Below are 27,421 nucleotides of genomic sequence, written 5' to 3' on the forward strand. Positions count from 1 at the left end.
AAATGTTTTTTGTATATATTGTCAAACGCCAACACAAGATGATTCTAAGAGTTAAAACAATAACGTTTATTTATCTGATAGGTACTTTTTTATGCAAAAAAACAAGTAACTAAGATTCAAACTGGTACATACCTGACTGTAACTGTCCAACTTCGCCATCTCCCTACCCAACTGTGCTCAAATGATCCACAGATCTGTTCCTTCCCTGGGATAATGAGCTCCAAGGACCTCAACCTCCCTTCTTTGTGATATCTATGGGTTGTGACAGAAGGTCTCTGATAAAAGGGCTATTCACACCAAGAACTGTCAGGCTTCTCTTCCCAGTGGTGTAGCTAGGGTTTCTGGTACCCGGGGCGATCCCTTAGTTTGCCGCCCATTGCATGTAAGAGCAGGGGGTTTGCAGGGGTGATGTCGAAAGACCACAACAACCAGCGGGGGTGCAGGCAACAGACGACAATGAGCGGGGGGTGTTAGATATCAAAACATACCTTATGCTTGCTCTCCACCGCCACCAAAAATGTGACAACCCCGGCCTCCCCGGCTACCCCACTGGCTCTTCCAAAAGGGTAGCAATCCAGCGCGTTCGTTGGCAGTAAAGGGTTCAGATAGATAACCGGGTATCTTGCTCTTTGGGTTGGGGGGCATGTGGGTGCAATGAGTGGAAAACCTTTCCATTCATCATCATGTGGGGGCAGAAAAGGCAAGACTCGAAATGGAGCTTAGAAACCAGGACTAGGGAGTTTTAGCCAAGAATCTTAATTGGTATTTAGGAAACTGGGCCATGAAGATTGTTTTGCATTAAGTTACAAGAACTGTGTTCTGGAATTTTAGTAAGATTTCTTAAAATAATTGTGTGTGTTACTAACGTTCAAACCTATGAAGAACTGATCCTGCCACTACTAGAAGAGTGAAGTTGGTGTCTGGGAACATACTAAGAAGATAACCTCTGTGGAAGACTTCCTCCCTAACAGAAAAGGACAGAAGACTTCCTCCTGCCTTCACTTGAGTCTCTGACCCTAAAATTAACACTCAGGGCCAGGGCAACTGTTACCTTGCTGAGTACACAAGAAAACGAATTGGGCCCAAGACTTACCTACTGACATGGAGTTTTTGAAGGCCTGCAAAATGAGGAGTCCAAGGAATGGAGTACGCTATGTAATCCTTGCGAAACCAGCAAGAAAAATTGGAACTGGACTTTTGTCTGTGGTTCTGAAGGAAGTGGAGGAAAGTATTTTTCTCATATGAGCACATGAACCAATGTCAAACGAGCTGTTCCTGAAAATTTGGCAATATTTGGAGCATGAAAAAAAAAAAGATAGTATCAATTTCCATTAGTGCCAAGTTTACCTGAAAAAGACACACCCACTGGAGTTTCAATTTTAAAGCTTATCAAGCGCTGTGGTTTTTAGCATCATACTCAAGGCTACCTCGTGTCTGACTCTGTGGACTCCTGTTTTGCTGTAGTTTTTACCTTTGCAACACTGAAAGGTTGTGACTTGCCTTTTTGGTGCCTTTTAAATAATTACATTGTACACTTTGTAAGAAGTTGGTTTGTTTCTTCAATAAAATGTTGCTTTTAATTATTTTGTTCCTACACTCATGCATTTTTCTGAGGACTGTCTCGCCACCCATGTCAACCTTTCAAGGATTAAGATTGGGATTCCAATGTTGGCTGCTAGCACTTAGGGGCTGATTACAATCTCGGTTGGAAAGCCTCCCACCTGTGGTCAGAGGTTTTCTGTCCGACCACCTAATTACAATTTAGGTGGTCGGAAGTGAAACTGGCCACTCATTCCGACTGGATTCCGATGCTCGGTTTCCAGCAGGCTTTCCATGTTGGGCTTTCTGACATGGAAAGTCTGTCAGAAAGCGGGTTTGGGGGCCCCTACTAAGGCCCCTTTCAGCCAGTGGCCTACAGTTGGTGGCCTGGGTGTGGTTACCAATCCACTCTCTTATGAAAGTGCATGGGCCCTTGGATGTATCTTTTGGCCCTGTTCCTTTTCACTCTGAGCTATGCTTGCCTAAGGTCTTGGGTGCTTGTTTGAGTCACGTTTCCCTCAATATTTCCCAAGGCCCAGGGAGCATTACGTGCCCCTTTCAAATGTCCTCTAGGCTGCCAATCTTAGAGCCGGAGAGGGTTCTGTTGCATTCTTCCTCAGTCTTGCCCAAGAAAAGAAGTGGCCTTCCCATCTCATGTTTCAATTCCGCTGGCCATGCTCCAGAGTTTATGAGGGTTCTTTTGGCCTACACTACTCCTACATTAAATCACGTCTTTGTACATGGACTATGGAGGGTTGTGGCCCATACACACACCTTCTTCTGTTTTGTAAAATGGCAATGGAAAGGATGTTGGAATGGAATGATTGTGCGTAAAGGTTGGCTGATAGTCTCCACAACATTTTCCAAGAGCTCAGTGAGTTGTTTTGCCCTGGTTCCTCTTAATATGGCAGGGAACAATTTTCTCTCTCCCTGGGCCCCACACATATATCTGACAGCTTCGCAAGTGTTAGAATCTTAGTTATGATCAAAGCACTGGTCCAGCTCTCAACTTCCCCTAACCTATTCACCCCGCAAAAGCACGTGCGTAAAAGAGGACCAGGCCAGCAACAGTATATTGTTGCAAATAGGACACTGCCTAGAATTTCCGGTCACAAAAGAAGGCAGGGTGAAGGACGAATTGGACAGGTGCCCTGTTAGTAATGCGACCAGGAGACTATACCAGTTGACATCTGTCCAGTCCACCTTCACCATCAAAATAAGGAGGGTGAAACTGCACCTAAATAGGCAAACATGAACTACTGTCTTGTTTGCAATGATGAAAGGCCTGTGGGCCACTGTCAATTGTTCTGGTCCTTCTTAAACATCATTCTCATTGAAGGACTGTGGAGGACAAGAACAGCTGCCAGTTTCCTCAGCATTCTGTTTGTGTGTGTGGAGACGTTGCTCCTAATTTAGTGTAAATTTCGACCCAACAACACAGGGACAGGTATTTAATAGGGACAGGTATTTAACAGGGACAGGTATTTAATTCTCACAACTATGTTTTCTGTGCAGTTGGAAGGGGCTATTTTTTTATTTTACAGAGGTCCTAGGTTATAGTGATAATTAAAGAAATAATTTTCACATGCTCGAGATAAAGGCTGTGTTTTTCCTTCTTCAGAGTCCAGCCGGACCTAGAAGCGTTTATTTTGGAAAGCAATTTATAAGTGTAAATAAAATTAGGCGAAACCAGGTCGCACATGAGTAACTGGGCACAAGCCTGTACCTAGTCAGAGAGAGACAATACAGGGGAAAAAGAGAAAGAATTAACAGGCAAACAAGGAGAGCAGGGTGGCTTATAATACAATGCAAACAATTTTTGAATAAGCACAAACCCACAGTAGCTGCCGTGAAAATTGCAAATCATAAAACGAGCAGTACTGCAAAACAGTCGACGAACGTTTCGATCCCTATCTCCAAAAATATAGTGGGATCATCGTCAGGACTAAAGTAAGCTTTGCCTGATTGGTTGAGTGAGCCGTTTCCGCCTTGCAGTTGGTGCGCGGCGTCAGGAAGGATATCGGTATTTACCCAGTTGGATCGGTTCAATTTAGGCCGTTACAGCCTAGCATTTCTAGCGTTGGCTTGACGGGAAACTTCGTTAGAAATATAACCGTAAATTGCGGTTTGCTATCTCCGCAGGGCGCTCAATGGCGTGGGCCTTTTCCGTGCGAGCCGTAATATGCTCGTAGTGGGGCCGAAATGGGGTCCCGTCTGGAGGCTCAATGGCCTGGTGCTCCTGTTGGAAGGGGCTAATCCTATTTAGAACTAGGAACAAGATGTATGGCAGGGTTGGACGGAAAAATAACCACAGTATTAAAAAGACCATGGAGGAAGAAACGATTGCTTCTCTAGTATAATTGATGAAAACATAATCCAGGAAGAGGTAAATACAGGCAAATAATATATGCTTATTAACTTGTTCCATGCTGATGATGGAACCGCTCCGACATCAGCTGCGGTTGGGCAGTGCTGATGACGGAGCGGTTCCGTCATGGCCCGGCCACCGCGCCTGCGCGGCGCTGATTTCGCGCCTGCACAGCGCGTGCTATTGAGCGGGGCGAGCCATGACGGAACAGCTCCGCCACGAGCACAGCTCAACCACGGCTGGTGACAGAGCGGTTCTGTCACCAGCATGCGGCCGCCGCGCGGCCGCCCTGCCCTGTTAGCCCTGCGGCAGAATAGCCGCCACAGCGAAAGGGTTAAACATCTCTGTGTGCTTTGTTTCAAACAGTTATTCACTTGTAACACAAATTAGTTTTGAAACAGTGAACACTGCACTCACAGCATCATATTGTGAGTGAACATCCACCATAGATCATGAATTCTCATTATTAGTATGCTCCACTTTCATGCACGTAAGAATCTAGGAGAAGCTGGAAGTTATTCTCCCTCTTGCTGTTGCTTCCTACTGTAATAACAGCGAGGCACCACGTCTATACTGTAACAATTGTGCACAGTTTACCCTCTTAGGTGATTGGGTACAGCATCCTCACTTCTAATTATGAAAGTATTATCACATTATACCAGGCAACTCGGATTGTGTAAAGAGCAAAACTTAATAATGTTTAAAGTATGTTAGTCTAGCACACTGGTACTCATAGTACAGCCTGCGGGCCGCTGGCAGCCTGCAACGCCTTCAATGGCGGCCCGCAGAACTTGCCTTGCAGTTTCCACGGCCTACAGTAAACACAGAAGATGACCGCAGGAGCATACGTAGTGAATACGTATTAAATAGGTATTCACTAGGTATGCTCCTGCGGTCATCTTCTGTGTTTACTGCCGGTCTCTGTGACCTCAGGGCACCTTCAGAAAGCTTCCCAAAAGGCCCTTTAAAAGTCATCTATAAGCGCTTTCCCAGATGACTTTTAAGAGGGCTTTTTTGAAAGCTTCCTGTTTGGACACAGACAGATAGAGAAACAGAGACAGCTAGAGTCGACCGATAGAGCCAGAGAGACAGATAGAAACATAGAGACACAGAGACACAGAGACAGATAGAGAGACAAACAGATAGAGGCAGACAGAGATAGACAAAGGGATAGACAGAGCCAGAGAGACAGATAGAAACATAGAGACACAGAGACAGATAGAGAAACAGAGACAGCTAGAGGCGACAGATAGAGCCAGAGAGACAGATAGAGACACAGAGACAGATAGAGAGAGAAACAGATAGAGGCAGACAGAGATAGACAAAGGGACAGACAGTGACAGAGCCATGGACAGATAGAGACAGAGTGATAGAGACAAATGGAGACTGAGACAAATAGAGGCAGAGACAGATAGAGGCAGAGTCAGATAGAGGCAGAGACAGACAGAGAAAGACAGATAGAGGCAGAGACAGGTAGAGGCAGAGACAGGTAGAGGCAGAGACAGACAGAAGAAGAGACAGACTGAGGCAGAGACAGATAGAGACAGATGGAGGCAGCGAGAGACAGGGAGAGGCAGATTGAGGCAGAGACAGAGACAGGTGGAGACAGGTAGAGTCAGAGGCAGATAGAGGCAGAGACAGATAGAGGCAGAGACAGACAGAGACAGGGACAGATAGAGGCAGAGATAGATAGAGACAGAGACAGATAGAGGTAAAGATAGATAGAGGCAGAGATAGAGACAGTTAGAGGCAGAGATAGATGGAAGCAGAGACAGAAGACAGAGACAGATAGAGGCAGAGTCAGATAGAGGCAGAGTCCGATAGAGGCAGAGTCAGATAGAGGCAGAGACAGATAGAGAAAGACAGAGAGAGGCGGAGATGGATAGGGAGAGGCAGAGACAGGTAGAGGCAGAGACAGACAGAGGCAGAGATAGATAGAGACAGATAAAGGAAAAAACAGATAGCGGCAGAGACAGACAGAGGCATAGATAGACAAAGGCAGAGAAAGACAGAGGCAGAGATAGGGACAGAGCCATAAAGAGACAGAGGCATACAGACAGATATAGACAGAGACAGATATAGACAGCGGCAGAAAGACAGATAGAGGCAGAGACAGACTGAGACAGACAGAGATAGAGACTGAGATAGAGACAGGGACAGACGGAGGCAGGAACAGGTAGAGGCAGAGACAGATAGAGGCAGAGACAGATAGAGGCAAAGACAGACCGAGATGGAGACATAGACCGATATAGAGACAGAGACAGACCGAGATAGAGGCAGAGACAAACAGAGATAGAGACAGCAACAAACAGAGACAGATAGAGGCAGAGACCGGGACAGACATATAGAGGCAGAGACAGATGGAGACAGGAATAGACAGAGAGACAGACAGAGAGAGATGGAGAGGGAGACAGGGGCAGGGAGAGAGAGGCAGAGAGACAGAGGTAGACAGAGAGAGGGATGGAGAGGGAGACAGACAGAGGCAGGAGGGAGATAGAGGGAGACAGACAGAGGGAGGAGGGAGACAGAGGGAGACAGACAGAGGGAGGGAGACAGACAGAGGGAGGGAGATAGACAGCAGGAGAATGACAGGGAGGGAGGGAAGGAGGGAGACAGACAAAGGGAGGGAGGGAGAGGGAGGGAGACCGGGAGAGAGGGAGGGAGACAGAGATAGAGGTAGACAGAGAGAGAGGAAGACAGAGGGAGACAGAGAGGTAAGGAGACAGAGAGGGAGGGAAACAGAGAGGGAGGGAAATAGAGAGGTAGGGAGACAGGGGGAGACAGAGGGAGGGAGAGAGAGGGAGGGAGAGAGAGGGAGGGAGAGAGAGGGCTAGAGAGAGAGAGAAAGAGTGAGAGAAAGAGAGAGAGAGAGAGAGAGAGAGAGAGGGAGAGAGATGTGTGTAAGCCGGGTCTGGTGGCTCAGTGGACGAATGCGTCCGCTACAGGGGCCTGTGTTCAACCTCATGGTCTTAGATTTTTTTGCTCTAGCCCCGCCCCCTCTCCCACTGAATACGTATTAAATAGGTATTCACTAGGTATGCTCCTGCGGTCATCTTCTGTGTTTACTGCCGGTCTCTGTGACCTCAGGGCACCTTCAGAAAGCTTCCCAAAAGGCCCTTTAAAAGTCAGCTATAAACGCTTTCCCAGATGACTTTTAAGAGGGCTTTTTTGGAAGCTTCCTGTTTGGACACAGACAGATAGAGAAACAGAGACAGCTAGAGGCAACAGATAGAGCCAGAGAGACAGATAGAGACATAGAAACACAGAGACAGATAGAGAGAGAAATAGATAGAGGCAGACAGAGATAGACAAAGGGACAGACAGAGACAGAGCCATGGACAGATAGAGACAGAGTGATAGAGACAAATGGAGACTGAGACAGATAGAGGCAGGGACAGATAGAGGCAGAGTCAGATAGAGGCAGAGACAGACAGAGAAAGACAGATAGAGGCAGAGACAGGTAGAGGCAGAGACAGACAGAAGAAGAGACAGACAGAGGCAGAGACAGATAGAGACAGATGGAGGCAGGGAGAGACAGGGAGAGGCAGATTGAGGCAGAGACAGAGACAGGTGGAGACAGGTAGAGTCAGAGGCAGATAGAGGCAGAGACAGATAGAGGCAGAGATAGACAGGTAGAGGCAGGGACAGACAGAGACAGGGTCAGATAGAGGCAGAGATAGATGGAGACAGAGACAGATAGAGGTAAAGATAGATAGAGGCAGAGATAGAGACAGTTAGAGGCAGAGCTAGATAGAAGCAGAGACAGAAGACAGAGACAGATAGAGGCAGAGTCAGATAGAGGCAGAGTCCGATAGAGGCAGAGTCAGATAGAGGCAGAGACAGATAGAGAAAGACAGAGAGAGGCGGAGATGGATAGGGAGAGGCAGAGACAGGTAGAGGCAGAGACAGACAGAGGCAGAGCTAGATAGAGACAGATAAAGGAAAAAACAGATAGCGGCAGAGACAGACAAAGGCATAGATAGACAAAGGCAGAGAAAGACAGAGGCAGAGATAGGGACAGAGCTAGATAGAGACAGAGGCATACAGACAGATATAGACAGAGACAGATATAGACAGCGGCAGAAAGACAGATAGAGGCAGAGACAGACTGAGACAGACAGAGATAGAGACTGAGATAGAGACAGGGACAGACAGAGGCAGGAACAGGTAGAGGCAGAGACAGATAGAGGCAGAGACAGATAGAGGCAAAGACAGACCGAGATGGAGACATAGACCAATATAGAGACAGAGACAGACCGAGATAGAGGCAGAGACAGACAGAGATAGAGACAGCAACAAACAGAGACAGATAGAGGCAGAGACAGGGACAGACATATAGAGGCAGAGACAGATGGAGACAGGAATAGACAGAGAGACAGACAGAGAGAGATGGAGAGGGAGACAGAGGCAGGGAGAGAGAGGCAGAGAGACAGAGGTAGACAGAGAGAGAGATGGAGAGGGAGACAGACACAGGCAGGAGGGAGAGAGAGGGAGACAGACAGAGGGAGGAGGGAGACAGAGGGAGACAGAGAGAGGGAGGGAGACAGACAGAGGGAGGGAGATAGACAGCAGAAGAACGACAGGGAGGGAGGAAAGGAGGGAGACAGACAAAGGGAGGGAGGGAGAGGGAGGGAGACCGGGAGAGAGGGAGGGAGACAGACATAGAGGTAGACAGAGAGAAAGGAAGACAGAGGGAGACAGAGAGGTAAGGAGACAGAGAGGGAGGGAAACAGAGAGGGAGGGAAATAGAAAGGTAGGGAGACAGAGGGAGACAGAGGGAGGGAGAGAGAGGGAGGGAGAGAGAGGGCTAGAGAGAGAGAGAAAGAGTGAGAGAGAGAGAGAGAGAGAGAGAGAGAGAGAGATGTGTGTAAGCCGAGTCTGGTGGCTCAGTGGACGAATGTGTCCGCTACAGGGGCCTGTGTTCAACCTCATGGTCTTAGATTTTTTTGCCCCAGCCCCGCCCCCTCCCCCACTGACCCCGCCCCCACTGGTGCGGCCCTCGGCCACAAACCACACTGTAAATTTGGCCCCAAGAGAAAGTTTGTGAGTACCCATGGTCTAGCATGAAATAAAAGCAAGGATTGGCAAAGCCAAAAGGTTTCACCTTTTAATTTACCGACACTTTCTTCTAATGCTGAACAGCACTGGCAAAAGTATTGAAAAAGTACAGAATTACCAAGCCCATGAGTGATTGACATCTTTCCACGCATGTATCACCACACATGCGTACTTACGTATCATAATACTTCATCGGTTTTTTTTTTATTTCCCACTTCAAGTTGGAGGGTACTCATCTCAAGTTGTTAATTAAAAAACACATTATAGGAATGAGTCTGCCTTACTGGTGTGATGGTTATTTATTTTCTTTTGTATTACAAACAAATGAAACAAAATAAAGAAAAACCAAAGAAAACATACTGCTGCCTAAACTTGGCAGTTATATTTTTATTTAAAAAATACATTGTGAAAAGAAAAACCTAACAATTGCATATACTTTCAATAAAACAGTACAGGGGTGCCCAATCAGGTAGAAATAAAAACCTTAAGTCAGGTATATAAAGAATTTATAACACTCATCTCAGAAAAATATGATTCTATTAGAGGCAAAGAAAGTGTATTATAGGATTTGAAATATCGGAACCTGAAGACATAGTTTAAACATTTAAGAATGATCAAACTAAATAAAATAAGATAAATAATGGAAAGAAAAAACTTTGCAAACTACAGTTGCTACATTCTCTAGATTATCCTCTAAAACAGTGGACCAAAATTAATTTGTCTAGACTCCCTGGCAATAATACCTTTGTCATTTAGCCAACGTGAGACAGAAAAACAGTTGGAATCCTGCACCACACAACATTTGAGTGAGATATGTTTGAGACAAAAAACAAATCCCTTGAGACATTACATATATAGTTAGTGGAATCATAATTAAGAATACAAGGAAACAATAGGTATCTTTAAAAGATGTATTTTAAAATTAAAATCCAATCCTAGCGCACACAATATAAATTGTAACTACAATAAAACATACAAAATTACAACTGCAATATTTACCAAAAGGGCAATAAAATACTCTAATGTATTAGCTCTGTAACTTTGCAACATTCTCAATCTCATTTCTTTACTACTAAGCTCATCTGATCACCAAAAGGAAAACCTACTTATTTGAGTTTTAGTGATGGTTCACACCTGTATACCTGTTTGAACAGTAAGGCTTAATGTTCATGATAATAGCAAGGTCTGCTATTCTACGCTTCCATCCTATCATGATACTTAGTTTGGGACAAGTTGCTGAAAAATAAATTGGCAATAAATAGACTTCATTCCTATTATATTTATCAGCTCCAGGGCTTGTGGGGTGATACTGCTCCACTCAAATGGAGCAGCCCCTCTGTTGTAACCGCAACGTAATCAAGTGCGCCTCCATTGTGCACTTGATTACACCTTAGGGGCATCACTTAAATTTTCGAAGTGTGCTAAAACTACATATATTACCACTTGAGTGGCTATTCAGTTATTGGTATAATTACTTAGCCTGTACAACACAAGCACAAACAATGTTACAGTGTAATAGGCAATGTGGCATTTGATGCACAATTAATCCAAGTTTCTGTGTTACTGCTTGTCTAAGATCAGTTTGCCTTTAGCTACACATTTACATCTCTGGCTGATATGCAAATAAACCAATGCACAAAACATGGTTTCAATTGAAAGACTCAGTTCTGCACACATGAACTCCTTTCTTCTCCAACTTTGCCTCAAATTCTAGTTCTTAAAGTACGAATAATGGACAAGTACCAGCTAATTTTTCCAAGCATACGAATTTACTTCATACATAAAGAGTTCAGTCAGTCAGTCAAACACTTTGATTCTTCTATTTAAGTCATAAAAGTCCAGAGAAATTAAACGAGACACAATTGTCAAAAAGATACATTATTAACATACAGTGCTATAAGTATAGTAAAGTGCTGATTTCGTTGCCACAGAAAGAGATTAACGCATTCATTCAGAAACACACAAAAAACGTAACACGAATAGGGGATTCTTGGCTGATATTGTCGCAGGGAGAGCAAGTTAATGAGGGAAACCATTTTCCCTGTGCTGGGAAGGCTGCCCAAAAGTGTACAGTGCACAGTCTAAAACGAGTAAGATAAAATCTGTGTTCAATATTGTGAACCCATACAAACAAGGTTCGATCCTTTCAGTGGTCATCATCACTTTATAGCGTCGAACAGTATCCATTGCCTACATTTTTGTGTTTCCTAGTAATATTCTATAGTTGTACAAAAGAGATTTGACCGTGGTTCTGGATTTATTTTCAATATTATTTGAGGAATAAAATTAATTTGGGACACAAGTTCTGCAATAGCTTTCATAATATATGTAAGCCAGAGGATGGAATCCCAACTGACCAATTTAATACAGTCTGCAAAAACGTATTGAGAACATTTTTTATGAGGTGAGTGCCATATCTTCAACCACAATAAGAGCGGGCAAGTTTAATGTTATCACCTACATGTGGAAATCCAACATCAGAATGAGTTATAAAACTGACAGTAATCTTTGGAACTGCAAGCAGTCAGCCAAGAAATGTATTTTCTATAACCTGCAAACACCGTGGATCCATAGAACCCCAAACACCTGCCCCATATGTTCCCAAAGTGAGACATTTTGCATTGTTCAATGAGATTAGTTATTTGATGGGTTTATGGGCAGGTTTCCTAGAAAAAGTAACAAGCATTGGCATAGCCAATAGGTCTCGCCTTTGGGACCTTATAAGTGTTTAGCCATGCAGCAGTTGATGTTTTAGCACCAAGAATATTGTGCTGCATAAATAAATACTTCATTATCATCAAATCAGCTTTTTTGTTACGTTAATATTGACCATTAAAGAATTTTAATCATAATATACAGTTCACATAATTATAAAGACGTAAAAAAACAGTACATTCCAAACAGAGTGATTTATATACATGTGTACAGTTCAATTTCAGTTAGTAGTTCAAAATATTAAGTCTGTAAAGATTTGGATTTAATAATTATCTTCTAAAAAACATACGGAATGACATATTTCAATATTATTACCCAGGGTGACAAATCAGTGAAATAAAGTGCAGAAAAAAATTCCTAGACTAATCATTTTATATATGAAAGAAGCTCCTAAAGTGCATACAGTACAATTTAAATACATCAAGGTCATAAAAATCAGATTTGAGGTTCATTTAGTACATATATCTTTTGCGTCACCATAATCAGTCATATGATCACTCATAGACTAAGGCCTCTAAAATAGAGAGATCCTTGCGTCTCCTAATAGACATCTGAATGAAACTAATGACAACATTCATAGTTTTAACATTCTCCAAAGTACAGAATAAGTTAAAAGCTTTTCTACAATAATACAATTTGTTTGCTAAAAAGAGTGGTTTCAGTACTTTTTTTTAATATCTCTATACAAAATTACAAAATAATACAAAAGTGCAATGTGGACTGGGGAGACTTTCCATCGCATGGGCAATTCGGAGGTTTAGCAGACCACTCTCCCATTTTTGGGAAAGCAATTATATAATGTAGCGTGGCAAACCTAAGCCTCGTTAGAAAAAACCTTTGCTCCGTGTTTCTCATTGTTGTAAGATACGGTTGTGTACCCATAAACAATGGATACTGACAATAGGTAATCACACTTTGCATTCGGCCAATTGCCACCTCTCTCTCCATATCTTTTGAGGTGATATACCTTGAATTCAACTCATTTTTACTATACTCCAGTATAAGTGAAGGATCTTTTCGGTCTACATGTATCTTACAGTCAATTAGGAGTGAGTGAAAATACTCTAGCCAAGGGATTTTCCTACAATTTTCTAAGGCCAGGCAGTCCATAATTATATTTTTAGTAACCATTGCCTCTATTTTAGGCCATATCCCATGCCATAGGGTGATTCCTGCCAAGCTTATTAGGTCACTTATATAAGGAACATTTAATTCGCTGTGCGCAATATAATTGGATGTTGAACTAGGGACGGCCAACAGTCTTTTTAGAAACTTGTTCTCCTGAATTTGAAAGGAAGCGATGTTGGACCTTCCCCATATAGCTGCCCGATAACATGCGGTGGTAATAGATTTGCTCCATTGTACGTAGGAATCTTTAAATCGTTTGCTTCAATGTGTCCTCCCCAAGTACCATTCTTGTTGAATGTTAGGCCCAAGTAAGTAAAGCTTGAGACTCTATCAATTTTAACGCCTCCCACATGGTGCTGTTTAGTCCTTGCTCTGTTTTTCCCACAAGTCATGACAAATGTTTTTGTGAGATTCAGCTGTAAATCTTTTCCTGTCATGAACTGGGTACATTTTTCTAAGAGACATTGCAATCCATTTGTTGTCCTTGAAATTAGGACAGCGTTGTCCGCGTATAAAAGCACTGGGGTTGGGCGGTTGCATATTCTTGGGACGTCTATCTCTAGATTTTGTAAATAGGGGTCGACTTTATTTATGTTCAGGGAAAATAAAAGGGGGGCTAAAACACATCCCTGATGTATACCTCTTGTTACTCTAAAATCTCGGGTACATTCACCCTTTATACTTAACCGAACTCTTGATGTTAAAAAAGTATATATCTGTGAGAGGTAGGTTAATATGTCAATGGGTGCACCTAACTCAATAAGTGTTTCCCAGAGTTTAACATGGTTTACCATGTCTAACGTGCTGGTGAGGTCCACAAAACACAAATGTAGAACCCCTTCTTCGGTAAGGTATATTTTCCCACCAATAATTCCAGGTTAACACATTGCTCTACCATCCCAATACCCCTTCTAAAGCCGTGCTGGGCCTCACTTAAGATGTTATTTTCAGAGACCCAGTTTTTTATTCTTCCTAACAATACTCTTCCCATCAATTTTGAGGTAGAGTCAAGAAGGGATATGGGACAGTAACATTTAGCCTTCGTTCTCTCCCCTTTTTTAAAAATGGGAACTATTATGCTTTCCACCGAAGATGCTGGTAACATTCCCCCTAATGTGATATTAAAAACATTTAATAATATTGGAGGAGGCAAGATGGCCGCTAGTGCATTGTAGGGAGTAGTCGCATTTTACTCCCTCTCCTGAACCGGGCTTGGAGCAGGACCTCAATAACGAAAGCGATGTGGTGAAATCATGTGGCTATGTGGCTAGTACATTGGGCAGTCTTGAGGCTCTGGAGAGCGGCACAGACTAAACGCTGGATAGGAGATTTCAGCGGGGAGAAGGGAAGAATGTCGTCGCGCTCAAAGGAGGTCAGCGGACCAGGGGCTATCCCGAAAGTCCCGATACCAGGCAGGAAAACTACTCCAGCATTAAGCGCAACTCAGAAGGCGCAGTAACGGAAGATTGAGAGAGAGAAGAAGGCAGAACTGAAGGCACAGGCTGGAGCAACAGGAAGTGTACCCCTGCAAGGAGAGGTACTAAACTCAGCAGCCAAAAATGTTGGCGTATCGAGCAAAGATAAGGACAAGTACGCAGCGCTGAGACAGCCTACCTTATCAGAAACATTTGCCAAGTGATCCATGGCGGCTCTGTCCGGCGGACCCGTTAAGGGCACAGGAGCGGGCTCCGCTGACATCGCCGAGGAGCAGCTGATAGAAGTGACGGGCGGAGACAGCGGCAGAAGTAAGAGCTTTATCGAGACTGTGGAGCAGACAGCGGAGCGAGCCGGTGGACCTCCAGGGAGCAATGGCGTTTGTTCCGACGGGAGCAGCGCGGAGCAGATCCTCCTCGTGGAGAGTAACATCAGGGTTGCCGAGCAACCTGGGAGACGCACAGGAGAGAGCACGCCCAGCGTGGAGGAGAACAGAAAGCTGAGGAAGACAGATCGAGCGGCGGAGGCGGCTGAGGCGGATCCTGCAACAGTACCTTGCACGGGGGAGAGGAAAACCCAAGAAGTAAAAGAAAGCGGAGGGCCAACGCAAAAGGAGGTGGAAGGGATGAACAACGCTTTAATGATGGATGCTTTGCTACAGGTAGAGGCTGAGATTAGCAACAACTTGAGGATAAAACCAGACGCAAATTGGGGAAGTCTGGCGAGCCTAGACTCACAAAGGGAACGTGAAGGGGATAAATTCTTCTCAGGTAATGAAGGGTCAAGCTCATCCAGTGAGGGAGAAGAGTCAGGGACAACGGAATTATCATCGGAGGAGGAGGAATAAAGCACTGAATCTGGTGTAATAAACGTGCAGAAGAAGAAAAAGTCATCTACAAAACGTTGTTCATTTGCAAAAACAAACAAAAAACTTCTGTGGGATTATTCCGCCACAGCAGGTACTTTTCAAGAGGGTATGCAAGGGACACATGGGAAGGACTTTGCAAGTGAGGAGGAAGGGATGGGGAATCACGCTACCCTGGACTTATTAGTTAATATGCTAAAGCAAATACAAGGAGAGGCCAGGGCAGAAAGCCGCAGAGCTAGACATGATACAAAAACAATACAAGCCTCCATAAGGAAGATGAACAAGAAGTATGAGGAAGTGGAGGGGAGAGTGGAGCTGGTAGAGGAAAGGACGGGAAGATTGGAGGACGAGGTAACAGATTGGTAGAAATTTAAGTTGGAACAGACAAAGATAGTGGAAGACCTGCAATGGAAAGTGGAGGACTTTGAGAACCGCCAGAGACGGAATAACGTAAGGCTTCTGGGACTGGAGGAAGGGGTGGAAGGGCAGGACACAAGGGGATACGTGATTAGGCTACTAAAGGGCGCCTTCCCGGAGGCTAAGTGGCAATGGGAAGATGAGGTACAAAGGGCCCATAGGTTCTCATTGACAATTAAAAAAAGGCAAGGAGGGAACCAGGACACTCTGCCTAGGGCGATGCTTGTGTTTTTCGGCAATTTTCTGGCAAGGCAGGAGGTGATGGAAAAAGCCACGCCGGATTCCAAGAGAACAGTTGAGGGGGTTACATTTTTTGCGAGGCCTGACTTTTGTCATGTCACTGTTGAGAGGCGCTGGCGTCTAAGACAATTAATAGCCCCTGTTCAGCGACAAGGCGCAGAAGCATACTTGATGTTCCCAGCGAAACTTAAGGTCATTAATGGCGGCCGCACAAGGATGTTTTTCTCTGAGGTAAAAGCAGGGGAGTATCTCGAAGAGCTAACGGAGCAAAGCAGGGGGAAGTAAGGAAGATTTATGATTCTACAGAATAAGATTATCCACGTGGAACTGAATATGGTTTACGGACTATGGTCTATATACTTTGAACAACTGGGAGTGAGAGGGAGGGCGACACTACAATGCAAGCAGTCAACACATAGGTCAGGATTGACCTATTTGCCTCTACAAGGGGGGGAGGGGTAGCAGCGGGTGGAAGGGGGTGGGGGAGGGGGAGGGAAAGGGCTTGACAAAGTGGGAAAAACAGCACAAAAGGACAAATTGGAAGGAGATGTTGAAACTTATAAGAAATGCAACAGAACGGAATAAGTGGGCAAAGAGTATGGGAAAAACTTATAACGAAATATGGCGCTAAGGGTTGCAACAGTGAATATATGTGGTTTAAATGATGGAGGAAAAAGGCAGAAGGCGGCATCCATGTTCAGATTGCTAAGACTAGATGTGATTTCTTTACAGGAGACGCACATTATGGGAAAAGAAAAATTTAGACTGGAACAGATGGGATACGAGCTACTGGCTAATACAAGTCAGGATACAAGAACAAAGGGGGTGGCTATCCTAGCAAGGAAAGGGGTTATTAAACTCAGAAGAAAAAAGGAGGATCCTGAGGGGAGATGGGTTATAGTCGAAGAGGAAACTAATGCTGGCAATTTAACAATTGTATCTGTATATGGCCCAAATGATGATAACCCTGAAATGTTCGAATGGCTAGATCAGGAACTTGCAGTCTGGATAGAGCCGGTAATTTTTTGTGGCGATTTTAATATTAATGGTTTGCACAGGTTGGGGAAATTAGGAGGGGGGAGATATGATGGGCGGAAAAAGAAAATACGCAATGCAGTAAATAACTTGATGCAGAATAATGCTTTGTCAGATGTATGGACTAAATACAGTCCACTTGGGTCAGGGAGTACTTTTTACTCAGCACCACATAGAACGGTTACTAGGCTAGATTATGTCTTAGTGTCCAATGATAAATTAAATGGGACCCAGATAGAACCGCTGCCTAGATTGATTTCGGATCACAATATATTGGTATAGACCATGCCGTGGGCGGATAGAGGGAGGCCCAATCCTTATACCTGGACATTCGAATGAAGATTGTTGAAAGAAGAAGGGTATATCAACAGGATGAATGAATGGATTGCACAGTTTTGGGAAATTAATAGAGGCTCTGCTCCAGCTAATACGATTTGGGACACATTTAAGGACGGGATAAGGGGGGAAACCCTGAGCTATACTCTAAAGAGGAGCAAGATGGAGAGAACAAGGTTGGATAGGTGGATAAAAGAAATGGATAGACTAGAAGAGCAACTAAATAGGGCAGTGACAAGACAAAATGCAACAGACATAGAGGGCCTTTAATTGGAGATTGAAGTCTAGAAAGCAGAGGCAGGGGAAGCTTTGGCGGAGAAGGCAGCAGGGAATTACCTTGCTAAGAAGGAAAAGTGTTATGAACATAGCGAGAGGGTAGGACACTTACTGGCTATCAGAATTAGGCAAAACCTGGCAGCAGGTGAAATTAAAGAATTCACCAAGCACTCAATTATCCAGTCCAAGTTCAAAATAGTAAAATGAATACGTTTCTTCAGACTTCTTCTTTTATTCCGTCATCCAATGAAAAGAGATTCTGAATACAGCAATATAGCCAACACGTGTTTCGTCTTAGTCTGTGTTTGACATTCAGACTTCTTCAGGGCCCAAAAAAGAATGTATTAAGTATTCCTCAATCCTCAATGTAATCACGTCTTCTCGTCAGTCTACAACCAGAAATATATATCTTGTAGCACGCGGGAACACTGAATGTTGGACACTCCAGATACGAGCTGACGATTGACTTACATTATGGGATAGTGAACATTGGATTTATCGACTCGGCATACAGATAGCTATTGTTTGATTCATGTGAGGTTTGAAGTTACTACCCACATATTACACTTGTGACGAAGATAATATTTAGACGTGCTACAAGATATATATTACTGGTTGTAGACAGACGAGAAGACGGGATTACATTGAGGATTGAGGAATACTTAATACATTCTTTTTTGGGCCCTGAAGAAGTCTGAATGTCAAACACAGACTAAGACGAAACACGTGTTGGCTGTATTGCTGTATTAAGAATCTTTTTTCATTGGATGATGGAATAAAAGAAGAAGTCTGAAGAAACGTATTCATTTTACTATTTTGAACTCGGACTGGATAATTGAGTGCTTGGTGAATTTTTTGTGCTGGTTGTTAGCCACTTCGTGGCTATTCATGAGAGTCTTGGTGACAGACTCTTGTTCACTTTGAGCACCACCGATACTTGTAACCTAATTTACTTACACACGCTGTGCGCTCCGTGTAAACTGTTATCTTTGCTGTTTAGTTTTTTTGAAATTAAAGAAATTAGAAATAGCGCAGGGGAAATCGTTAATAAAACAGAAGAGATTCAGGAGGTATTCAGGGAATTTTATGAGAAACTGTACGACCAGAATGTGGATGATATAGGAGTAGGGAGTAGGGATTATTTGACAAGGATACCACATGAGAAATTGGATAGCGAAGAAAGAGACAAATTAGATCTACCTTTATCATTGCAGGAGCTTAAAATGGCAGTGACCAATCTACCAGGGGGCAAGGCTACAGGGCCAGATCAAATACCAGCCGAGTTTTATAAAACATTCTGGGACAGGCTTGGGAAGGATATGTTGGAGACCTTTAGACAGACCCAGTTACATAGATTAGCGCCACAGTCCTGGGACGATGCAAATATTATTGAGATTTTGAAAAAAGACAAACCCCCATTAGATCCAGGGTCATACAGACCTATTACTCTCCTGAACGCGGATGCTAAAATGTATGCCAAAGCATTAGCACAAAGACTGAGTAGAGTTATCGAGGGGCTAGTTAGTAAGACACAGCATGGCTTTATCCCCGGGAAAGGGACTACTCAGCATACTGGACAGCTCATTACTATAATGGATGCTGCTGAGGTAGCAGGGGACCCTGTCGCAGCCATATTCTTTGATGCTGAGAAGGCGTTCGACAGGGTCTCCTGGGAGTTCCTGTGGAATGTCATGGAGTGGTTCGACATAGGCAAAGGGTATATTAGCGCCATACAGGTATTGTATGAGCAGCCAACGGCTAGGGTGAAAATAAATAAGACTTTTACTAAAATGGTGCGGATAAGACGTGGAACTAGGCAGGGCTGTCCGGCATCACCCCTACTCTTTGCCTTATATTTAGATCCGCTACTCAGGAGGCTAATTGGAAACAATAATATCTTGCTGGTTGCGTTACAAGATGCAGAATATAAAGTACTTGCCTACGCAGACGACGTGGCATTGATAACAACGGAACCAGGGAGGGCTATAAGAGAAATAGAGCAGGAGGCAGCAGACTTCGGGGGTTTGTCAGGATACTCAATAAATAAGGGGAAAACCCAGATTATTGTGAATAAATATACATCCTATTCAGATCCCAGAGTGGTGAAGGAGGCAGTGTATCTGGGGGTAAGGGTGACGGCAGACTTGGAGGAATTAGTGAAGATAAATATGGAACCATTATTAGTTAAGGTAAAAAACAACACAGAAAGAATACACAACCTACATTTGACGTTAATGGGATGTATAAACGTAATTAAAATGGTTACTTTACCGAAATTTCTCTACCTGTTCAGGGCCATACCTCTTTTCTTTGACCAACTTTGGTTTACTAAGTTAGAAGCAATTCTTAATAGACTAGTGTGGGCACAAGGGAAAACTAGAAGGGCCTACAGGCATATGACACTTACACGAGAAAAAGGGGGTTGGGGTGCACCGGATTTTAAACTTTATTACTGGGCTGCAGCTTTGCAATACTTCCAGGGATTAATAGGCGGTGGGTCTGGCTTTATAAATGTGTACAGAATTGCACTGGGGGAGGGCGCGGTTGATGGGCTCCTGAACACAATAGATTATAGACTTTTTAAGCATACCAGGTTTAAAACCCTAAAAGCAGCATATATGATTTGGAAAGGGGTAGGAAAAAAACTGGGAGTTGGCAGATTTAGCAGATACACTAGACTATCATCTAATGAAACACTCCCGGGGGATATCTTTAGGGACGGAACCATGAGGATATGGAGTGATAGGGGCATTAGGAAAATAGGAGACCTCTTGGATACAGAAGGGGGGATAATACAATTTGACGAACTACAAAGGAGATTTGAAATACCCACTAACACCTTTTTTAAGTATTTACAGGTGAGGAGCTACCTGAGGGATAAAAAGGGAGGACTGTTAGGATTTAAACATTGCAGGTTATTGGATTACATAGAACAAAGTAAACAGTGTACGATTCGTCAGCTGCATGCAAAACGGATGATAGAGAGAAATTTTCAAAGAAGTGGGTAGAAAAAGTGGGGACCACCCTGGATGGATTTCAGAAGTCCCTAGACTTAGGAAGATCAGTGCTGTGCTCGGCGACGCTGCAGTCACAGCATTGCAAAACACTATTCTGCCTCTACCATACGCCGGCAAGAATAGCGCAGTGGGGCGGGGTGGAAGGTATTTCTTGCCCTAGATGCATAACAATTGAAGCTGACATAGTACATATGTTTGCACAATGCCCACAACTGCACACCTTGAAAAGGGCCATCGAAGATTTTTTGGAGAGTTCACTGGATATTAATACTAAGTGATGAATTGATATTGATGGGGGTGAAGACTGAGGGCAAAGATGGCCCCACAGAGTTTTTGTTTATGGTGGCAGCTGTATTTCGAATTAGCATTGCACGGGCATGGCTAGACAAGACACCCCCAACATTTCAAACTTGGATAGCAAGGTTACTAGCCTCATATAATTTGGAGAAAGCAATAAATGAGAGGAAGGGTAAAAGGGCGAAAAAATTGGGAGGGGCGATGTGGCAACCTATTACGAGATGGAAAACCGGGCAAAACAGGGAAGGGGTTGGGTAAACAGTAGCATGTTGTAAGGGGTGAAATGCAGGGTCAATTCTTTCTTTCCCATTTTGCTACAGGATTCTGTTGCAAGAATGTATCCGTATTTGTTTTGTATAATATTGGGTTATGTAAATCTAGTATTTTGTGCTGTAATGTCGACTGTAATATTTTGGGGGGTAAAAAATACTGTGAAAAAATTATAATAAAAATATTATTAAAAAAAAACATTTAATAATATTGGTGCCCAGAAATCAATATCATGTTTTAAAACGTCAATTGGAACCCCGTCAGGTCCTGCAGCTTTACCATTTGTACTATTTTTTAGAGCTACTTTAATCACTTCCAGGGTTACTGCAGACAGTCTAACAGGTTCAACACTGATAAAGTTACTCTTTGTCCCTATACTTGTTGGGACCAAACAGGGATTAGTGATCTCGGCCCCAACCTCACATACATGGAAAACATCGCACGAAGTCCGTCCCTCCAATTGTGGTAGGTGTCTGAAATGGAACAAAATTGCTGCCAACGAGGGAAAGATCCTGGAAGTAAATTCCATAATGTCCAACACTATGTTGCGTTTAGACTCCCCTGGCTTCAGCAAGTCTGACGTTCCAATTTTGTTTACCGAGACCACCAAAGTATTAGGTGAATTGTTTGTGGTTCGCTCTGTAGGTACAAGGGGCATTGCAAGAGGGGGACCCATGGGTAACACGACTTGGTTCTCTCCCGCCTGCCGTGCTGCTAAAAAGGAATTAATCCAAGCGGTGAAAGCCAAGGAGGGCAACCTGATCAGCCTTGCTAGGAGAAAATATAGAAAGGTTCTATCTAAGGCAAGGGTGGAGCATGAGAATCAGTTTTGGAACGACCTGAAGGTGGCTAGTTCAAGGAAGGATTCAAAGGGATTCTGGGACTTGTTGAGAGCTAGGGATAAACCCGTAGAATCACTGATAACATGCAATATAGCTGGGGGAGTGTGGTTTGACCACTTCTCCCAGCTTTACACACTGCCTGTGGGTCCTGTTGCTAGCCCATTGGAACAGCCCCCCTCAAAATGCACAGAGTCCAACAAGGACATACCCTTTACACCTGAGGAAGTAGCAGGGGGGGTTAAGTGCCTTGTTTTAAAAAAGGCAACTGGCCCTGATGGCCTCCCGGGGGACCTGCTTCGGGCAAACCCAGTTGAGTGGGGGAGACTTATTGCTTCCCTACTGAATGCGGGTTTGGCTGGTGGGACTCTCCCGGACTCATGGAAGGGCGCAGAGGTCATCCGGATCTTTAAGAAAGGGAGTCGGGACGACCCTGCTAACTATCGCCCTATAAGCCTCCTGGACTCCACACAGAAGGTGGCAGGCAAAGTGGTTCTTGGAAGGATCTTACAGTGGGTAGAGGAGAAGCAAATTCTCTCAGACTTCCAGGCTGGCTTTAGAACTGGTATGGGGACCATTGAACAATCATTTCGGCTAATGATGCTTTTTTGGAAAGTGGTCGTACTGGGCAAAGGCAGTCTGTACCTTGCATTCATAGATCTCCATGCTGCCTTTGACCTGGTCACACGTAACCAACTCTGGAGTGTTCTTGATGCACTGGGTATTCTTCCTTACCTACTCAACATGTTGATAAAGTTCCACGAAGATAATTTTGCGCCGATCAGGTGGGGTAACCAGGGACAAAAAACTCCACTAATTCCTGTAAATAGAGGTGTCCGCCAGGGATGTGTACTAGCCCCCACTCTGTTTTCATTATGTTAACGGAGTGGTGGAGCATTTGCTACAACATACAGCAGATGCACCCTCCCTGGCGGGCAGGAAAATACCTACGCTCTTATTTGCAGATGATACCCTCCTGATCTCCAAACCCCAAGCAGCCTGCAGAGTCTCCTAACAAGTTTTAAGACCTTCTGTGACTTAAGGAGACTAGTTATCAATGCAGGGAAGACTAAGTTCCTGGCAAGAGGGGTTAGCGTAGCCTTGTATGGGGCCGAACTCTGGGGCGTGCAGAACGTGGACCAATTGTCCCGCTCAGAAAATAAATTCCACAAAGACCTTATGGCCTCCCTTATAGTACACCAACTCTTCCACTTCTTTTAGATATGGGGACTCGGCCCATTAGCGATCAGGCGAGGCTGCGTCCTCTCCTTTTGTGGACACGTATCTGGAGAGTTCCAGAACTGTCCAGTTTTGCAGAGGGCTTAAAGGAAGTTCTTCTATCACCTGGTTGGTCTAAGGTCCGCTGGCTGAGGGAAGTCAAGCGTCTTCTTACTGACCTGGGTCTTGAAGACGCTTGGACCACCAGAACTGCCCTGCCAAAGTCACTCTTGAAGAAGTTATATTGGAGTTGGGTGTCCGATGGCAGTACCAGCAAGGCCAATCTTTGTAAGACTACAGTGGAATTCCTTTTGGTGAAGGAGGTGCACTTTTGCGAACCATACTTGGATATTATTTCAAAATCCTGGGATAGGGCCCTATACTTTAAATTCAGGGTAGGCCTACTTCCAGTGGGACAACTGACTGCTAGCTGGAAGGTCCCGGCGCAGACAACTTCTTTTTGTCCCTTCTGTGCGAACAGGACAGAGTCAGTTTCCCACTTACTGTTCGAATGCCCGGCCTATGCAGCCCCACGCCGCAGATGGCTAAAGCCACTCTGTAGAGAACTTGGTACTAGATCACACAAGGAGGCCCTACAAATTTTAAAATCAGATCCTCGCCCCCTGTTTGCATGTGGCTTGGCAAAGTTTCTGGGATGGGCATGGCGTATTAGATCTAGTAGGTTTTTGTACATTGTTTAATACTCATTTTAGACTGTTTTTATGTATAATACCCATGCCAATTGTACTATGAATCGTATGCTTATTATCCATGCACTGACCTTCTTAATGTTTTTTAATGTTGTTATATATCTGTATTGCTTTTTAAGATATCAACCGTATCAAAATAAAGCTTGTTACAACAACAATTGGAACCCCATCAGGTCCTTCAGCTTTACCATTTGTACTATTTTTAGAGCTACTTTAATCACTTCCAGGGTTACTGCAGACAGTCTAACAGGTTCAACACAGATAAAGTTACTCTTTGTCCCCATACTTGTTGGGACCAAACTGGGATTAAAGATATTTTCAAAGTGCGCTATCCATTCTTCCAGCGGAACTAAAACATCTATTTTTGCTGCAGAAGAATCTTAAAAAAATTAATGATCTATAGTTTTCCAGAAAAGGCTCGAATCGCGTGTTTCTGCGGCCTGGACTAAACTTGTCCCAGGCTTCCTCATGAACCTCTATTTTTCTTAAGTTCACAGCTTCTTTATAAGATTTCCTTATCGTTTTTATTCTTGCACTGTCACTAGGCCTCTTTTTTAGTGTAGTTTCTAATTTCCTATTTAGGCTCCTGCATTCCTTATTAAAACCATCTGGGGTTATAGTTAGAAATTTTCTTTTTTTGCTTCTGTTTTAGATCAGCTGCTATCTCGCTAGTGATATTACAAAAAGCACTAATAATGTCTATATTACTTGAAGTATCCTCTTTACAGATGTTAATATCTTTCTGTTTTTTAGCTACAAGGTTTTCCATAAAAGTAGTTGGGTTAACACCTAACCATTTTATTGTCACACCATTGCTTCATTGTAGCATGATATTTAAGTCTGCTGCCCTCCCCTTTTTTTGTTGTGGGATGGTGAGTCTCAAGGTCATGCGCAGCGGATGATGGTCACTGAGTAAACTTATTCTAATTGAGTAGTTTCTAACTAATTTGCTACTGTGCTCTGACAAGATAAAATGATCAATTGTTGAGGAGGAACAGGCCCCTACATATGTTTGGGACGGTGCTTCTCCTGCTGCATCGTTCAATTCTAATACTACTAGATTATATTTATGGATTACCAATTTTATTGCTTCCCCATAGATATCATGGGATAAATTAGGAATTTTTTCTGCAGTGTCATCAAAATAGCCACATTGTCCTCCTACTGTAATAGGACATATTTCACTATTAAAATCACCCACCCAAATTATTGTGTAATTCCCGCCGACCCCTTTTAAAAAAACATCCAAATCTTCTTCTAAAGACTTAATTATCCTAAATCTTGTTTTATCTAAACACATTGTTATGAAAATTAATGATTATAAATTGCTCCTTCCCCACAACGGGGAGTTGAATAAACTGATAAAATTGTGACTTGGTGTGTGTTTTAATTAATTTTAGGGGCGATAATACTGAAATTGCAGTAGCGAGGCCAACTTTTGCACGCCCCATTCTTGAAGGGATAACATGAGTGCATATTGTTTGGAAGCCATTTATATAAAAAGGCTCTGTGTGCTAAGTTTCCTGTAATAACACCAAAGTACAATTCTTAATGATTTTTATCCATTCTTTGTCCTTTAATTTATTTTTGATCCTAGTCACATTCCAGGACGTGATAGATACAAAATCTTTGGATCATTTGCCAGTACCTACCACTCCTACATCATAGACTTCTACCACTTACCCAAACCTTACCAAAACCATTTTCCGCAGTAGGGGATACGGCGGGGTGTGTAATAGAAGGTAAGACTGTCCCTCCCTCTGATAGGGAGTCTTTTAAGGCAGCGTCGAAGGCGTTTTTTGTTGCCGCCAGTTCCTCCTCAACCTGATTGATTTCATTATTTATCAGGCCCACAGTGTTTTTCAAATATCTCTTAATAGGCACGCTTTTAAATTGCTTGCCTCTTATGGATGTTAATTTCCTTTTCCCCATGTTGCTGCAGATAACAGGTTTATTTAGGCCCAGAGAAGAGTGGTAACAATTTGAATACCAACCACTTACCTAATAGATCATCGGGCCAGGAGGGGGGCCCAGCCCAGCCTTATCCTGCCACGGATGGGTTCAATCTGGCCCCCCCTTGGCCCGTGCGCTTCCCCGCTCCGGGAGCCCTTGCGGGCGCAATGAAGTGACACAACTCCTGCCACCGTAGCCCCTGGTGCCTGTGGTCCGGTTACAAGTGGCAGGTCAGAATTCAGCGCTGCTGAAGCCCTTGCGAGGCTAAGCGTGGGTGGGTGCAATGAAGTGATGCGGCTCCTGCCGAGGTAGCCACTGGTTATAAGGTCCCAAAGGCAAGACCTATTGGATGTGCAAATGCTTGTTGTTTACATTTATTGGCCTGGTTGTCCTGCTCCCAAGAACAGCCACAATCCACACTCCCTCTAGTGTCTGTGCAACTCCACCTGTTTCAGGGCATTTGGTTAGTTTGGTTAGTTTCCTATGTGAAGCAATGCACAATCCAGAAATAATAGTGTTCATAACTGCCATCATATGTTGGAGTGTACATTAAACAGCTCAAAGGACAGTCAGACTGAGGGGAGCCTCATAGGGGCCCTTCCCTGGCATTAGAACACGCTCTCTAGGGTTGTAATTTTCCATGGCTTGCCAGCGGGTTCTAATATAGCCTTATAGCCCGCCGTAGAGGGCTATACCGGCTTTTAAAGGCCCGCTGAATCGTTAAAGGCCCGAGCCGAAGGCAGCAGGACTTTAATTGCCGGTATTGCCCTGCTACGAAGGGCTAAAAGGCTTATAGAACATTCTGCCATTAGAGGGTAGAATGTTCTAACAAATTAAACAAAGGGTTCTCGAAGCTCGAGGGGATATAAATCCCCTCGACCTTCGAGAAGCCTTTGTAGAACATTGGAATGTTGCTCTGCTGGCCTTTACCGGCCCATAGAAGCAGGGAACACTCCATTGTCAGCAATGGAGCTCCCAACATTCCAATGTTCTAATCTGCATTATCGCTGGACGCTTCCTTCTGTTGCCTGGTATTGGTAGGCAGCTCTAGGACCGCGCGACTTCTACGCCCTCACACCTGTCGGCTCTTGCGCTCAGCGGGTTCTGGCGAGGCTACCGCCCCATTGCGGATATCACCCCCGACAGGAAACCCCTGACCCCAACATCATGGACAGCCTCCTACTGACCATCCAGGAATCGGAGCTGGTGACCCGCTTTCAGCTCACCTGTGGGCTGTACGCGGGTCCCGCAGGGGGCAATCACCTGCAGAACGGGGGAGGGGAGCATGTCAGCAATGGGAAGGGGTGCGCCACCCTGCATAAAGTGGGCCAGGGGATGCACTGCCAGAATGGGAGAGTGGAACGTGCCAACGGAGTGACCTTCAATGGAACCCACAAGCAGGTAGTGTGTGTAGGGGGTAGCAGTGTCGTCATGACTAGAGAGTGGTTGCATGTTGTGTGAAAACTAACTTCATCCTGCCCTGGCTTGTAGCTAACAACACTTTGTGCGTTCTTACCACATTAAAATCAAACTACAACTCCCAGAAGGCTATCTGCTGCTGGTGAAGAGCATGAACTCACTGATGGTGACGCATGTGACCTGGGGCACCTGGAAGCTGATGTGCGGGATACGCATATTGTCGCAGGTGCCCCACCAGCCCCCTCACTGGTTGTTTCAGACACAACTAATAGCGCCCCAGGTTT

The sequence above is a fragment of the Lissotriton vulgaris genome, chromosome 11 (assembly GCF_964263255.1).
Source record: "Lissotriton vulgaris chromosome 11, aLisVul1.2, whole genome shotgun sequence".
NCBI lineage: Eukaryota > Metazoa > Chordata > Amphibia > Caudata > Salamandridae > Lissotriton > Lissotriton vulgaris.